Genomic DNA, 17653 nt, shown 5'->3' with positions numbered 1-17653 from the left:
TATGAACATTAACAACCTATGAAAAGAAACCTTAATGTAAAGTGAAAACCTGTGAACCATTTATTAATGAGTTATGAACATTAACAACCTATGAAAAGGAACCTTAATGTAAAGTGGAAACCTGTTAACCATTTATTAATGAGTTATGAACATTAACAACCTATGAAAAGGAACCTTAATGTAAAGTGAAAACCTGTGAACCATTTATTAATGAGTTATGAACATTAACAACCTATGAAAAGGAACCTTAATGTAAAGTGAAAACCTGTTAACCATTTATTAATCAGTTATGAACATTAACAACCTATGAAAAGGAACCTTAATGTAAAGTGGAAACCTGTTAACCATTTATTAATCAGTTATGAACATTAACAACCTATGAAAAGGAACCTTAATGTAAAGTGAAATCCTGTGAACCATTTATTAATGAGTTATGAACATTAACAACCTATGAAAAGGAACCTTAATGTAAAGTGAAAACCCGTGAACCATTTATTAATGAGTTATGAACATTAACAACCTATGAAAAGGAACCTTAATGTAAAGTGGAAACCTGTGAACCATTTATTAATCAGTTATGAACATTAACAACCTATGAAAAGGAACCTTAATGTAAAGTGGAACTCATTTAATGAGTTATAAACATTAATTACCTATTAAAGTGAACCTTAATGTAGTGTGAACACACGTTAATCATGTATTTATTAATTATTAATGTACACAGAAGATAATATCTTTTTCAGATGAAATATTTTATTTTTGATGAATGTCTCAGTAAACACAACTTTAAACTTGAAAAAAATAAAAAATCTTTTACAGCACAAAGTTACAGAGCATGACTTCTCATGAAAAGTGGCTTATGCAGGTAAACTTAAATTAAAACATTCAGAGAAACAATCAAGTATTCAGAAAAGATAATAAACATCACACCTATAAGCCAAACATATTTGATACAATTAAGCTGAATAAAGGCACCTAAATATGTATTTTTTTTAATTAACAGTTGTGTAAACCATTAAATCAATGACCTAATGCACCATTACAGAACATTAGCAGCATATTAATATGCATTTAATAGATATTTCTGATATGATAAAGGCCACTGTAACTTGAGTACGTTATTTGGCTTTGGTCATCCGTACAGTACATGCGCGGGTGCGCCGGAGCGGTTATTTGTTTAAGATAACTACAAACTAACACAGCGATTACTAATATAATATAAACACTAGAAAAACAAAGTCTGCGATTTCACCACAGTTAGCTTACCCATCAAATCAGTAAACACAAATTCCCTTCAACGCATGTTGGAACAGTACTGTGTAACTTCTTCTCAAAAGTGGCAAGGCTTTATTGAATGCTCACTAGCGCCAACTCCTGTCACACGCCAGAATCAACACGCATAGTGATGAGAACCCGAAAGAGAATAATAAAGTATACAGCCTACTACTACTGCGTATAATAATAATAATAATAATTATAAATAGAAGAAGAATGCATTGCTCATTATACATTATTGTCACATTTGGTGTAAAGAGCAGTCAGGGAGCAGGATTCAGATGAAGCATTTTTTTTATTATGAAGAAAGTTATAGAAAACTAGACATGACAATAATATATTAGGCTATACTAATATATACTCTTTATATATACTCTTTATATACTTATATACTCTGTATACTTATATACTCTTTCAGGGTTACATCACTAAGCATGCGTGTTCTGGCGTGTGACAGGAGTTGGCGCTAGTGAGCATCCAATAAAGCCTTGCCACTATCATGAGAAGAAGTCATGCAGTTACCAGGGCATGCTCTAAAGTAAAATTTGTGTTTAAAGTTACTGATTTGATGGGTAAGCTAACTGAAGTGACATTGCAGACTATGTTTTTCAAGTGTTTATATTATAATCGCTGTGTTAGTTTGTATATTATATGTTTATTCGCGGTGTTAGCTTTTTATATTAAATAAATAACCGCTCTGGCACTCCCAAAAATTACAGTATCCTTTATCATGATATCAAGAATAATTATTAATTGCTTATTAATATTTTAACAATAAAATATGTCACCAGGAAAAAAACAAAAGAGATCTGCGTCTGCTTTAATAAACACGATGCACACTACATTAAGGTTCACACAGGTTATTAATATTCGTAACTCATTAATAAATGGTTCACAGGTTTTCACTTTACATTAAGGTTCCTTTTCATAGGTTGTTAATGTTCATAACTCATTAATAAATGGTTAACAGGTTTTCACTTTACATTAAGGTTCCTTTTCATAGGTTGTTAATGTTCATAACTCATTAATAAATGGTTAACAGGTTTTCACTTTACATTAAGGTTCCTTTTCATAGGTTGTTAATGTTCATAACTCATTAATAAATGGTTAACAGGTTTTCACTTTACATTAAGGTTCCTTTTCATAGGTTGTTAATGTTCATAACTCATTAATAAATGGTTCACAGGTTTCCACTTTACATTAAGGTTCCTTTTCATAGGTTGTTAATGTTCATAACTCATTAATAAATGGTTCACAGGTTTTCACTTTACATTATTATTATTACTGGTCATATTACGGGTCTTGTGGTGAACAATGAATCCGTGCAAGTTAAAACACAGAAAAAACTTGTTTGTCACAGTAATCTTTAATCAAAATCTGAAAAAGTTACTTCTGGTCTGGAATGGCGTTCCTTCTCTGATAACGTCAGTTTGACGGCTTGGGTTGAAAACGTGTAAACCACTCTTCTGCAACCGTTCGTCTGCTATGAGTGAGATATGGAGAGGAGGAGTGCGAGAGATGGAAAGGAGGAGCACTAAAGTAAAACTCTGCCCTCTATTCAATATTCTGTTTCACTTGGAAATACGTCACAACACTGGAGAAGAGTCGTTTGCAACATCCGGTTCACGCAGACTTTAATATATAATAAAGTTATGGTTATTATCTTTTGTTTTATTTTAAAAATAAAGTTGGAATTTTGTCTTTAAAAAAACAATAATTTTGTTTTTATACACTGCTGTGGAGAGGCATCATGACCTTTTTGGAGAGTATCATGGGTAAGACAAAAACTTCTGGTAAGCAACATAGTAAGACAAGTGGCAGTCATGAGATATTAATAAGAAAGCACAAATACAACAACCTTCAGTCTAATTATGATAGTCAATTTTTGCTGCATCATAAAATAAACCAGAAATCTGGTTTTGAGTTAAATATGTTAATAAATACATTTATTAAGCATTTATAACATGTGAGTTAAAAACGGCTCACTATTTGGCAGGTATTGCATTAAAGTCGCCTTTTTATTCATGCAGTTATAACTGCATTATTAATGATTTATAATGCATTTGTAAATGACTTATTACTCATTAACAAACACCTTTATAAACCCTTTACAAAGGGAACCTTAATGTAAAGTGTTACCAGAAGACTTTTAATTACTTGCAAAACAATGAGGACCTTCTCATCTGAAGGATATAATTATTCTGTCCTCATGTGGTCTTCACTCATAAATCAGAGATATTTTAAGGGGGAACAGATGGATCACTCAAAAGAAAAAAAAATGAATGGGAGACATTGTAATGCTCAATACGGCAGCTGTAGGTTGGGGTGGGCGATATGGCAAAAATATCATATCACATTTTTTATTTATTTTATTTTTTCCAGACAGGATCCACAATATTATCACAATTTCATGTTGGTTTTTAAGACTATTTTGCAAGTCTCTGAGCAGTACAACCAAACTAATTTTCTTTATTTTAAAAATTTGGCTTACAAAGTAAAAAAAAATGTTGTTATCTTTGTTATTAAAAATAAGATGCAAATTACAAATAATAGGACAAATACAATATTTGGTATAAATGAAATAAACAGTGCTTTAATTTTTTTCAGCTACACTAGGTGAATTTAACAGTAGCATTCAAGAAGAAACGGAGATGAACAAATGAACAAAATAAAACTACATAAACTTTATTATATGAATTAAATATACACTGATTCTTGTTAAACTATACTGAAGTTTTTCAGTCTTTTGTTGTTTGATTATCATTAATGACACAAAAATGACAGGTTTATTAGGCTGCTGTCACTTTAAGACCAAATGCACATGTTAACCCTCCTGTTCGAACCGCCAACTCGAACGAGTCGGGTGCTCTTACGTTAATTTTTTTTTTTTTTAAATGACTCGAAAAGTCACAAAAAAATGAGTGGGACCATCCATACATTATCTGAACCTTTTTGGTTAAACTGCAGTAAAGCCAGGGCCGGATTGGGACTCATTTTTAGCCCTGGAGTTTCATGCCTTAGACGGACCCACTTTAATTCACGACTGACTATATTAAAATAATGTAATTAAAACAGTATGTAAGTATATAAAGTATTTAAAAAGTATATAAGTCTGCAATAGTGCACTGTTCTCATACAATTAATTGTATTTTTCAAAAATATCTTCAAATACCCATGATAGTACAAATGATAGTACAAAAAATGCTAAAATTTGATATAGAGTTATTTTTACAGTTATAATAATGATTTTATAATGTGATACCATTGATTAATTTTCTAGACATCTAGTGGCTGTAGTTAAAAATTCATGTTATTTTAATTTTAATTTAATAAAGTGTTTGCTTTCCAGTAGATGGCAGTAATCGTCCACTAAACCCAGGCACATTTTTCATGTCTATAACTATGAATGAAATTTAGAAATGTAGAAAAGTGGATTTAACATAGAATTTTGCTATTTTATATAAATGTATATACTTAAATTATTACAAATTGAGGCAAATAAATAACACAAAATACCATACATCCTACAAAATGGCACAATTTTACAGTAAAATATTAAAGTAGGCTATTACGTTTGTTTAAAATAAAAAGTTACATGTTACAAAATCACATTTTACTGTCTGGTTAAGCTAGTTGGACAGAAAAATGAATATTGTTGGCCAATGTGTAATATCATAGCAAGCAACATAACATAAGTGATAGGCCATATTTTATTATTTGCCTACTATTATTACGATATGAGTCAAAGGCATACATGCCTTTATGTTTTGCATGTTTTCCCCTCTTCCTTTTTATTTATTTACGTTACTTAAATCGGCCTCCGGTGGCTTAGACCTTTTGCCACTCGTATTGTTTTGAATGGGAGAAAGCGTAACGTGCAATATGGCGGAATAAGTCCCACCTTCTAAATAAGAGCCAATCGGCGACTGGTAAAGTCATCACGTCACTTCAGCGGCCGTTAGAATCACCGGTTTCTATGGAAACAGTCAGACTTTTTTTGTCATGATTCGAGCGTTTAGAAACCAAATTTATGAGCCGGTTCAGTTGTTGTTAGATTTCATTGGTGATTTCAAATATGAAATTTAATCGTAAGGTTGGCGAACAGTTTTGATGAATTTGATGTTTCCCCATTCAAAGAGATTACATGATGCCCAGGATGCCCGAGAGGCGTTTCAAAGATGGCCGCCGAGTGAAATGACTTGTCTTAAAGGGACTTTGTTTAGAACTTGTCCCGCTGTCCCTACAGACGTCACCTCATCCCTTCTTCTCGTATACTTTTGAGTGATTTGTCTTCTCAGAGCGCACACTCCGAGTCCCTCCCGACCAGGTTAATTTACCGACCGAGTGACGTGATATCATTGACGTTGCGTGCAAATGAGCGGTAAAAACCCGATCGCGCATTCGTTTGTTTGATCTGTAATGAATGAAAGAACAGCTAGTGTCTTTCTCAAGCCATCAGAATATATTTAGCAGCATGCAAATCATTTAAAGCATCTGATAAATATGCAAAAATCTGAGATGTAGTGTTAGTAGGCTGTATAACATTTAATAATGAGAGTTTATTGCCAGGCTCGTAGTATCTGCCAGTTTGAACCTAAAGATGAATTGCCGCTCACGCAGACAAAATATAAAACAATATGCACTTTGCAATTCAGAGGTGGAATAAAGGAATAAAGAGACCACAGTCTCTAGCGTAAGTTGCTAGAGCGCCTCTTGAGCGTCTCTTGAGATCAGGGGAGTGAGGTTTACATGCACAGCTCTTACTGGCCTACGTCCGTTACACACGGATCTAATATATCCGAAATGTTTGGCTGCATCCGAAATCACATACTCTCTTGAGTAAGTACTTATTTTCAATAATTACTTCACAACCATTAAAATAGCATGCTCTATAGAGTATGAGTGTGTTTGGTATGAATGTAAACTGGATGTACTACATTCGCCATGTTGTTACTGTCATGTGACCTACCAGCATCAGTTGTGTCACTTCACTGGCATTCACAAATCCTCTTCTGTGGCATCATGGGATAGTAAAGTGTCTATTGTGTGCACACTTCAGAATCTCACCAGAAGTAATAGGTCATCCAGGTACATTTTGCTGCCTCTTTTATGAGTACTGTGAATTCGGACATACTTTTTTTTGTCAGATACTGTTTTCCGCCTACTATATATAGTAGGGAAGTATGCTATTTCAGATGCAGCCATTCATTTAAGAGTTTAATAATCGACTGTGTTTATGTAAACCTCGGGTGTATTTGACAGTTTAAATGCAATAAGATGTGAAAGAGAACTTAGTTCAGTACTCACGTTATGTGCATTCTCAGAAAAGTTTATGTCAGAACAGACTGCGAATATAAAGTTTAACTGGCAAGGCTTTAAAATGCATGCAAAAAAAATAACTTGTTCACAATTGCACACCCCTAGCTTTAGAAATTAAAATAACTAAATAAGGTCAAATTTAGCCAGAGCTGTGGCACAGAGGATCCAGGTTTCCTCTCTCTCACCCTTTACTTTCCTGTCAGTTCTCAACTACTCTACCTATATAATAAAGAGAAAAGGCCACATACAAAAGAATAAATGATAAAGTTAAATTGAATGAATAATAAATTAATTAAATGAATGAATACATTAAATAAAAAATATAATTTAATTAAAAAAATGTTGAAAAAATTAAATGTAAATAAAAATATCAAACTTACTCAATATATACAAACACAGACTTGATTTCTTTAAAAACTGTTGTCAACTTCAATGCCTTCATCAGAAAGATATGTAAGTGCTACTTTATCCCCCTCTCTTTCCAAACCAGAAATTACATCCGAGAAACTCATTTCGGTTAGGATGACAATGTCATTTTGCTAGGAATAATTTATAATCAGACTCCTAAAACTGCCAGTTTGAAACCAAAGATGAATTGCCGCTCACACAGATAAAATATAATACAATACGCACTTTGCTTCCCATAATTCAGAGCTGGAATAAAGGGCCCGTGGAACAGAAACCATCCACTCAAACTAGAGCCCCCCACAAAGTCTATGCGTTTGAACCTGTGACCTCAGTCTGCACTAATTTCCTGAAACAAGCTGAAATCAGACACTACAGCAGGAGCCGACGGGGGTCTCGCTGTTTCCGGAACTTTCTCCCTCAGGATGTTCCCATAAATCACCAGCAGACGAACACGCAACAGGTGCTGCTGGAAAAAGAGCTAACAGAAGTAACGGAAGGGAGATGTAAATTAAATATGATTAGTTTAAAATGTACAATACTGGACAGATAGATTAGCAAGAGACTCCACGGGAGGTATGTTAAAGGGATATTCCCCAAAATAAAAATGTACTCCATCTTCCAGCCATCCCAGATGTATATGACTTTATAGATTGGTGCAGAGATGACATATTTTTATATATGGATGTTAGCATCCCCCTAGTTCCCTCGACAAAAACCCAATAGGATTTTTTCATTGACTTTTGGATTATTGCAGAAAATAAAGTCTGTGACTAACAAAAGCTTATGATTCTTACACATTTTGTTCATCATGGTAATTTTCACAAATGAACACAACTTTAATTTTGAAGCATAAATACAATCTAAAGTCAAAGTTTACACCATTACTGACAATCCTCATTTTGGCTGCGTGAGATTCTCCAGCTTTGTTGTTGTTGAGCAACCAAAGCACAAGCTGTTTAAGCTGCACCCTCTTCTGGAAAAGGGGGCGGGAGCAGCAGCTCATTTGCATTTAAAGGGACCCACACAAAAACGCTGTGTTTTTGCTCACACCCAAATAGGGGCAAATTTGACAAGCTATAATAAATGATCTGTGGGGGATTTTGAGCTGAAACTTCACATACACATTCTGGGGACACCAGAGACTTATATTACATCTTGCAAAAGGGGCATTATAGGTCCCCTTTAAAGGAAAGAGTAGCTTCTCAAAATCAAAGCGAATGTCTGAATTGAACCACACAGCCATGAATTGAGTTTTGAATCTCAAAGACAAATAAAACATGCTCTAATGCAACCCATATATGGTCCAGGAGACCTGTTTGAAAAACTGCCCACCGTGAGTGTGAGGATAAAGACCCTCGCTGCATTCAGCTCTCCTGGTTTCTCTCATCTTATGATTTGTCGCTTACTGTCAGAATAGCTGGAATATAAATGTGAGGGTAATCAAAAGCTGTCACATGTGCCTGAGGAATTTATTCCTGTGACTATGAGGCACATTAGCTATGGGAATAGAGGCTAGCAGCCCCTTTCAGCAGGCATTATCCACACAGAGGGAGAAAATTGAGAATGATTATAGTGTCAGAGTGTGGTAATGTGAGCACTTGGCTTTTCAATATACCATGCTGTTTGTACTGTCATAAGAAAGTCCTATCTGACCCCGAGGAATACAATCTGGTTCCATTATTAGGAAGTGGAAAAATATAACCTTCCTGGATTATGCAAGTCTTGCTTCTTGAGCTTCTGTTGCAGAAGCAAATCAAGGATGGACTCATTTCAGTAACAAGGCTCACTGAGTGGGAGCAGTGGTCATATTTCTTTGTATAAAACCAACACAAATCATTGAAGGTTTTAGGGGTGTTCACACTAGCTGTTTCCATCCAAGGTTGCGAATTTAACTTTGGAATTAAAATTGGAATATTGCACAAAATAAAGCAGTGTTTCCATCCCACGTGTTCAAGAGAACAAAATCATCATTTCATGGGAAACTGGTGCAAAATATCTGTTAAAAAAAATTGAAACTGAGGCTCTTTTATCCTCCATCATAAACGACTTGTGTCTCAGAGCGGCAGACGAAACGCAATAAACGCATTCGAATGTTGGCGTTTGGAACGCAATCATGTGAGACGTTTCTGGAGGGAATTAAACCAAATCATTCTGATGACAGACTTTGGCTCAGGTGTTTCAGAATGATCAAACCAGCATTTGAGATGCTGTGATGCGACTGGTCTGCTGGTTAGTCCTTGGTTGATGCATGGAGGGATTTATGTTTTTCTATCGTTCTTTATGCACATGTATTGTTACAGGATAAAAAATGTATCCGCCTCAATTGAGTGCACAATGCGCATTTTTAGAATTTATGCACATCTTGGTGTTTCTACCCAGTGTTTTTTTATGCAATATGTCAAAATGTGCTTAAAAAAAGGTGGATGGAAACAATCAAGTCCCTGGATGTTTGGCAAGCTGCTATATTGTTGGCTGCTAGTAGGGGTTTCTACTCAATTGCATTAACCGTATCAATCACGTTAGTAATCACATTGTGTCGCTGCACATTTGCATAAATTTAGGCTGCTAAACTTTGTTGCATTACCATCAGTCTTTATTGTTAATGTCACCTTCAACTGCAAGCTCTCATTAAAAACAAATGACTTTCAATTGGTTTGCCACTGTAAATCACAGGGTAAACACCCCTTTAGTCATCAATTGTGTTTATCTTGTCAAGTAAGAAATTATGCACAATTAATTATATTTATCTCTCCTAAAGTTACTTTAAAAACTCTCGCCTGCATGTTATGCTGCCCACTTTCAAAGTCGACGGATTGCTGTTCTTTTCACACTGCCGTCACCGATGTCAGTTCCAGTCAAAACACATTTCACATTACTTGTATCACAGACACGACTAGATATTTTAAGTCAGGGTAGGAAATGTTACTGGTTGAAACTCTTTTTACATCCTGATAGCAATTAAAAAATGTATACAGTATATATTCTGTGGAAGATTTACTGTTTATAAATAGACTAATGCCACCTACACAATAATAACAAACAATCAGCTCTCCATCATCATATTCATCAGGTGTCACTGGCCTTTTAAAGGCTTTTATTTCAGTCTGAAGTCCATGAAGGAACAGGTATTAGATTCCCATGTATTTAGCAGTAGGCTGATTTCAGCTCTGACAGATGCTCTAAACTAAAGCAGACAGTAATGATTTGCCTCTCAACAGATCATCTGATGCCCCCTCCATAAAAATACAGCAACTACTTAGTACTAATTCAAAATAGCATTTAACCCTGCATTGCAGCAAAAGTATTTGTTTACACAAAACACCATAAGTTATCATTTGTCAACTATAAATGTGCTAACTCCAAGTACTTAAACTTTATTTGCCACAATCAAGACTTATAAAGCATATGTAATATGCATAAATGTTTCACAATTGTCAAATGATTCAACTATGTAATGCAACGTCTTCATTTCAACATTAATAAAATGTAATAATTACATATATTAACAAATATATAAGGAATAAACATAAATAAAGATTATTAATAACTACGCTGTCGCAGACTGGAGTATCTTTGGTATTTGAGGAGTATCTGCGATCACACTCAAACATGTATGGCTTGAATTTCTTAATACTAGTTTTACTTGATCTCAGTGCTGCATTCAACACTATAGATAGACTTAGATAGACAACAAAATTACACTGGTATTCAGGGACATGCATTAAGGTGGTTTATATCGTACCTATCATGACCGTCTGGTACCATTTTGTCCATTTAAACAGAGAAAAATCTAAGATAACGTCAATAAATTAGGGAATGCCACAAGGATCTGTGTTAGGACCTCTGTTATTTTCAATATATATGCTGCCACTTGGTAATATTATAAGAAATCATGGAATTAGTTTCCACTACTATGCTGATGACTATATTTCATCACGACCAGATGAAATGAAATCTCTAAATTATCCAAGTTGACAGAGTGTGTTAAAGATTGCATGACCTGTAATTTTCTTCTATTAAATTCAGATAAGACTGAAGTATTACTTATTGGACTAAAAACCTGTACACAGAATCTCTTAGACTACAATCTCTGCATTTAGAAGGATGTACTGTTACTCCATCCTCTACACAACAAAATCCCCGGAGTTAAATCAGCTCTGCTCAGAGTACATATGGTCCCTCTCTAAATAGTGTTAAAGCGACACTGAAGCAGAGTTAAAGTTAATGAGATAATTAAGCAATTAATAAGGCTGTGACTTAAGTCACTTGTAGTTCTTGTGTTTTTTCTTGGTTTTTTTTGTGATTCTGCTTGTTAACAGCAGGTGTTCATCACTACTGTGAAATCATTACTTAATTAATTACTTAATTATCTCATTAAATTTAACCCTGCTTCAGTGTTATTTTAACACTATTTAGAGAGGGACCATATGTACTCTGAACAGAGTTGATTTAACTCTGGGGATTTTGCTGTGTACAGTTAAATACCTGGGTATTATATTAGACAGCAACTTGTCCTTCAAAAATCATATTTCATATATTACCAAAACAGCCTTCTTCCACCTCAGAAACATTGCTGATGCAGAAAAGTTAGTTTATGCATTCATGACCGAAACAGCTTTTTACTTCTAAATTAGGATGTTTTCGTTGTAAAAATCTTGCTAACATTATAAGTGGACCTCAAAGGACATTATAAAAAAAGCAATTCATGACCCTTTAAGTCTGCATCCATTGTGATTCTTGTAATTATAACAGAGGAAAGAAAGGTCATTAATAAATCAGTGAGGATGAGAGGGTTTAAGCACAGAGGATTGGGGTGACAGCACTTAAAATAGATTTAACAGTGGGGGTAGGGTCTAACCCCGTGAACCCTCACCCCTTCCGACTGTAAAGCAAGCCACTTTCCCCCTCTTCACACCCCTCCCTTATCCTGGAGAAAGAGAGGACAGCCGCTCTCACTCTCCAGATCAATCAAGCTGAACTGCTGACTCATGTTTCATCGCTATCTGAAAGTTTGTTTCACTCACAAACACATTTCCAACAGATAGTGCTGTTGTCTTAATCGGTCATCTTCGAGACCATCACAATGTTGGTACGTAGATCTCTTCAAGCTTTTGTATTCAGTACCCATTTTGCTGAACCACTCGCCCACTTAAATCCTCCCACAACACCATCTATTATGCATTGAATTCCCAGAAAGTTTTCAACATGATTAGAATCATTCTTTATTAACAATACAGCTAGAATTGAGAAGGACTTTGTTATGAATGACAAATTTTTGAAGAACACAACATAGACTACTTACTACATGCATTAAAAGATATCCAGAGATAAAATATATTCACCAAAGTAAAATATCACATAAAAGCGTAGAAATAACTGGCTATATCCATTCAAACACTTCATGTGCAACCTGTACATTTTAAGCCCACCTGAAAGAAATGCTAATTTTCAACAACAACAACAAAAAAAAGCAACAGAAAATGTAAATAGGTTAACATGCCTGATGTCTTCCATGCAAAAAAAGTACTTATAGGGGTTATGCACAATCTAACTTCTGTAAAACAGATCAGATCACTTCCGGTTTAGGTGTTTTGTATGTGCTTCCTGAAAATATTAGCTGTTTTATTCAAGATAACTTAAAAGGAGCAAGCGAAGATGAGCATAACTGATGTCCCCCGCATATGCAGATTGATATTTAAAAGCTAACGTTTAGATATTTAACAGAATAAAACACCAATAACAATGTGAACTAGGTATTTTCGCTGATTAACTTAATATGCCGTCACTTCATACCTCTGTTAACACTTTCTCTGACAAGCGGATGCAATGAGACCAGTTTTCCGGTTTGGTCATGTGACATTCAACATATTGTCAGTGTGACATTTCATTTTATGCATGGATAATTTCATTTCGATAAATTCTTTACTCAGTGCAAAAACCATTCTATTCTGAGCTGTTCATGTCCTTGGATTTGGAGTTATGCATTTCTATGGCAATGTTATTAACGGCAAAACGAATCTGTGTAATTCGAGTCATCAATAGACAAAACCACAATACAACAAGTAACAGTCGTTATGCAAATGCCTTACTGTTGATTTAGTGGACATTAGTTATTGTGATATCTACATTCAACTGTATTGTGTGCTTTTGGTTTATTTTCAGATTATTCTTGCATTATTAAGACATTAACAATAAGAATTATTCATCCAAAATCTTATGAATTAACTGCTTAAATACAAAGTTCTGTCATGAAACTCTAGATGGCACAGACTGGTCCTTAAAGGGTTAGTTCACCCAAAAATGAAATTTCTGTCATTAATTACTCACCCTCATGTCGTCCCAAACCCTTTTTCACACAAACCCATTTTGATATTTTTAATGAAATCAGGGTTTCTGAACCACACATATCATGTGTGGTTCAGAAACCCTTGGATTTCATAAAAAATATCTTAATTTGTGTTCAGAAGATGAACGAAGGTCTTAGGTCCATCAAAGTAAAAGTTCGATTTAACTTGACAGAAACATATTAGTGTTTAACAGTAAAAAAAGTTTAATTTCATGATTAAAAGATAAATTAAATGTTATCCATTCATTTGATTGCTGGAAAAATTAAAATACGGAACAGAATTTCTGAAAAACAGAAATTAATTTTCAATTAATTAAGACATGCTTTTTTATTATTAAAATGTAATAAACCATTAAAAAAGATGGAATCCAGAAAAGTTAAAAAAGAAAACAGAATTTGGTAAAAATAAAACAGACTTTGAGGGGAAAGAATAAAACGAATATCATTTTTGTTAAACTTTTAATAAATTGTTGGTAAATTGGAAAAGTTTCATTATTTCAATTAATTAGACATGCTTTTTGATTACTAAAATTTAATTTAACCATTAAAATTGAGTCAAAAAAAAAAAAAAATGGAATCCAGAAAAATTAAAACGGAAAAAACAATTTGGGAAAAAATCAAATGGATTTGATAGGGCCCTATATATTGTACAGCAGCAGCATGTCTCAGTTGCTCATAGCAGCGTGTCATGTATGTAGTGGCTGTCATGACAGAACTACATTTTGCTGCTGACGTGAGCACTTTTTACACCAGAATCAAGTAATTACGGTAATTCCAACCTTGTGTGAATGCACCTTTACTTCAGGTATGCATAGACAGAAAATAGGTGACATATAAACTCTTCTGAAGGTCATTATAGGGAGTGTCTGTTTAAAGACCTAACTTTTTTGGCTGATCTGCTTGGTTCAGGTTGTTTTCAAAGTTGAAAGTGGACTTAAAAAGCTTAACGAATGCACTGAAACTCTGAAGCATTCATGGCTTTGGCTGATCTATACAGTAGGAGTGGCAGGCACATTTACGATGACCCAGAACTATAGACACTGGGATCTGTTTCAAGGCTTCTGAGGACTAACTTCACCGAAGCCATACTGAGAACACAAAGAATACAGTTAACATGTCTTGTCTTCTGTTCCCGGAGAATAAAGGCTAAATAATTAATCTAGTCTCCGCTTCCACACAGAAGCTTGTTTGCCGCCCTACGCTACACCCGATCCGCTGTGCTTGGAAAACACTGGAGTCATTTTACCCCACACGTTCCAATACACAGAAATATGCAGCGTCTCTTTGCAGTGACAAACACAAGACTGTCTTGGTTGCAAAGCCTAACCTTTACCAAGTGTGTGTCTGACATTTATTTCGCTATAATGTGGTTCTCTATTATGGGGTGTCTTGTAGAGCCAAACACAGGCAGGTAATATAACAGTTTGCTGTGAATATATGATAAATCTATTTCCTTTTTTTGTAGTATAGAGATATTAAAGTGATAAATGGTGATAAAAAGTGTGTCATGATCTTGTTTTTGAGCTTTAATATTTCAAAGATGGCAGATTTAGAGACAAAAATGGCACACACAATCATTCTAGGTCCATATTTATCTGATTAAAGTCTATGAATAATATACGAATTTGGGGAAATGTTGAACACGAGTAACAGTGGTTGTTGAGGCTTCAGGGAACAGCACACACCCAGATAAATTTACCAACCTAAACAGTCTGTCAACATGTGTTTGAATGTGTTTTGACTTACTTTAGTTTTATTAAGTGTTAACTATAAGATTATGTGGATTTTATAATCAATTATCACTGCTTTTGTCATTTTGTATAAGATGGATAAAATTTAGCACCAAAAAAAGTCATTTGGTTTAACCAAAATTTTGGTTTTACCGAATGACACTTTTGGTTATACTGAATGATGATATTTTCAAACAATGCTAACAGACTTACTATCAAACATTTTAAATTTAGTACAAGTTTTTAAAATATTACAACATTTTCCATGTTTTATAGCGGTTGTACCAAATGACCTGATGTTTCGGGACATGCATATGAGCAAGTGAAAACATGAATTTTTTAGATAGTTACTTTGCTTCATGACCATGTGGTCCTTTGCAGGTGTCTGAATGATGTTACATCCTGTCACATGATATTGATCACATGACTTGAACAAAAATGGTCCCTTTATATTGGTTACTCCGAATGACATCAATGAAATTCATTTTTTCTAGACATTATTTCTCATAACAAGGCAACGACTTCCACACATAATTTTCATGTTGATATATGATGTTATAAAATCATGCCAGAATAAAAAATATTTTAAAAGATATTTTATTCACAAATTAAATTGATGTATTGCACTTTGGACGGTTAAACCGAATGAGCTTTTGACTATTCAAAATCTTTAAAATACCTTTATATGTAGCAAAATATAATTAAGACCTTTTGGATGCAATTAAAGAGATCTAGTTTTTCATACTTTGCATGTCATATCTTGGTGTTTTATTATTATTATTATTATTAAGGCCTTTGAACAAAAAAATGACCCGTCACATCATTGACCCATTTGCTTTTTTATACCACCCTATGGATATGTAATAATGCACTTATAATATGTCATTTCAACTATCTGCCAAATTATATACCATGTAAACTATGTGACTAATAAATAGGTAACACTTTAGTTTTAAGGCTCCAATTCTCACTATTAACTAGTTGTTTATTAGCGTATGCATACTATTAGGATGTTATTAGTACTTATAAAACACATATTAATGCATCATATTCGACATCCCTTAATCCTAACCAATACCTAAACATAAAAACTACCTTACTAACTAATAATAATCAGTAAATAGGAGTTTAAGGCGAAAGTCGTGGTTAATAGTGAGAATTGGACCCTAAACTAAAGTGTGACCATATGTATAAAAACTCCAGCCTAGTTAAGAGACAATTACAGCAACTTAAGTCGTTCAATGACACTGTTAAAATAATATCCGTGAAAAAAAGATAGAAAAGTGAAACTTCTTCGCCTGTATCAAACGTGCACCTGCTCTCAACAAAGAACGGAGACAAATCACTTACTTCAGTTCCTCTGACTCAAGAGTTTGCGTATAATTCCGCTTTGGTTACAATGTCAACCTTGACTCTTTTCATGTAGGCTACATATTGTGCATGTATTTTCCTCTATACACGCGTCTCCAGGGTTCTCCTTCCCATGTAAAACAGTGTTTACTGTTTAACTGTAAGTCTGCGCTCTCATTCAAAAGCTCCGGACTGACCGGAGTGGAGAGGAGCAGCCACAAAAACAGGTGCGGACTTTCAGGATCGGACATTGAGAAATTACACACGGACTTCGAAATCGAAGTTAATGCAAAAAAAAAAAATTAAAATGAATAAAATAATAATTATTACTATAAATTAATACTTGTTACAAATATATATAACACTGAGAAAATAAATAAAAAAAATTGAGCAATATAAATAATATAAACAAATGAAAATACGGAACAGAATTTCTGTAAAAAAAAAAAAAAAAAAAAATCATAAAAATATTTTTTTTAATTAATAAATTTTGTTGTCTAAGAATTAGTTTTTTTTATTATTAAATTGTAATAAACAATTAAAATGGAATCCAGAAAAGTTAAAACAAAAAACAGAATTTGGTAAAAAATAAAACAGACTTTGAGGGGAAAGAATAAAACATATATCCTTTTTACATACAGACTTCGAAAAGTGTTTGAAAACTGAAGTTAATGCTAAAAAAAAAAAATGTAAATAAATAAAATAATAATTATTACTATAAATGAATACTTGTTACAATAATATATAACACTGAAAAAGTAGATAAAATAAATAAAAAATGTTTGAGCAATATAAATAATATAAACTGAAATGAAAATAAGGAAAAGAACTTCCAAAAATGAATATAAACTCATAATAACGTAGATAAATTGATGTGTTAAAACATGCATTTATTCATTATTTTATGATATTACTAAAAAAAAAAATGTTCATTTCTGTTTATTAGAACAAAACCTCAAACAAGAGAGAAGTAAAATTCCAAGCTTAGAATTTGATACAATGAGGAGAGAAGAAGTTTTGTTCTCTCTCCCACATGAGCACAAAGGGCATATTTTCCTGTCACACATCTCTCATCCGTCGTCCTTCCACAGTTTCCACAGGTTCTTCTGTGTAACCGCCCATGTGCTGAGTCCCAGTTCAAAGTCTGCTAGAATCAGAGCCAATGCACCTTACAATTCAAACCGTCTGTCCAATTAGAGTCCAGCATCTCTGCCACAGTCACATG

The 17653-nt window shown here is 33.8% G+C and overlaps 1 protein-coding gene across 1 annotated transcript in view; it reads right to left on the bottom strand.

The window, feature by feature from the left end:
* The window catches only part of plch1 (phospholipase C, eta 1), a 108892-nt gene extending 92328 nt beyond the window's left edge, over window positions 1-16564 (bottom strand). Inside the window, exon 1 of the mRNA XM_067390632.1 lies at window positions 16429-16564. The gene's annotated coding sequence lies outside the window, so the exon portion shown is untranslated. The remainder of the gene's footprint in view (window positions 1-16428) is intronic.
* Window positions 16565-17653: the final 1089 nt, after the last annotated feature.

The sequence above is a fragment of the Chanodichthys erythropterus genome, chromosome 7, assembly GCF_024489055.1.
Source record: "Chanodichthys erythropterus isolate Z2021 chromosome 7, ASM2448905v1, whole genome shotgun sequence".
Classification (NCBI taxonomy): Eukaryota; Metazoa; Chordata; class Actinopteri; order Cypriniformes; family Xenocyprididae; genus Chanodichthys; species Chanodichthys erythropterus.
The sequence above is the reverse complement of the archived record's forward strand: the minus strand, read 5'-3'. Positions and strand labels throughout refer to the sequence as shown.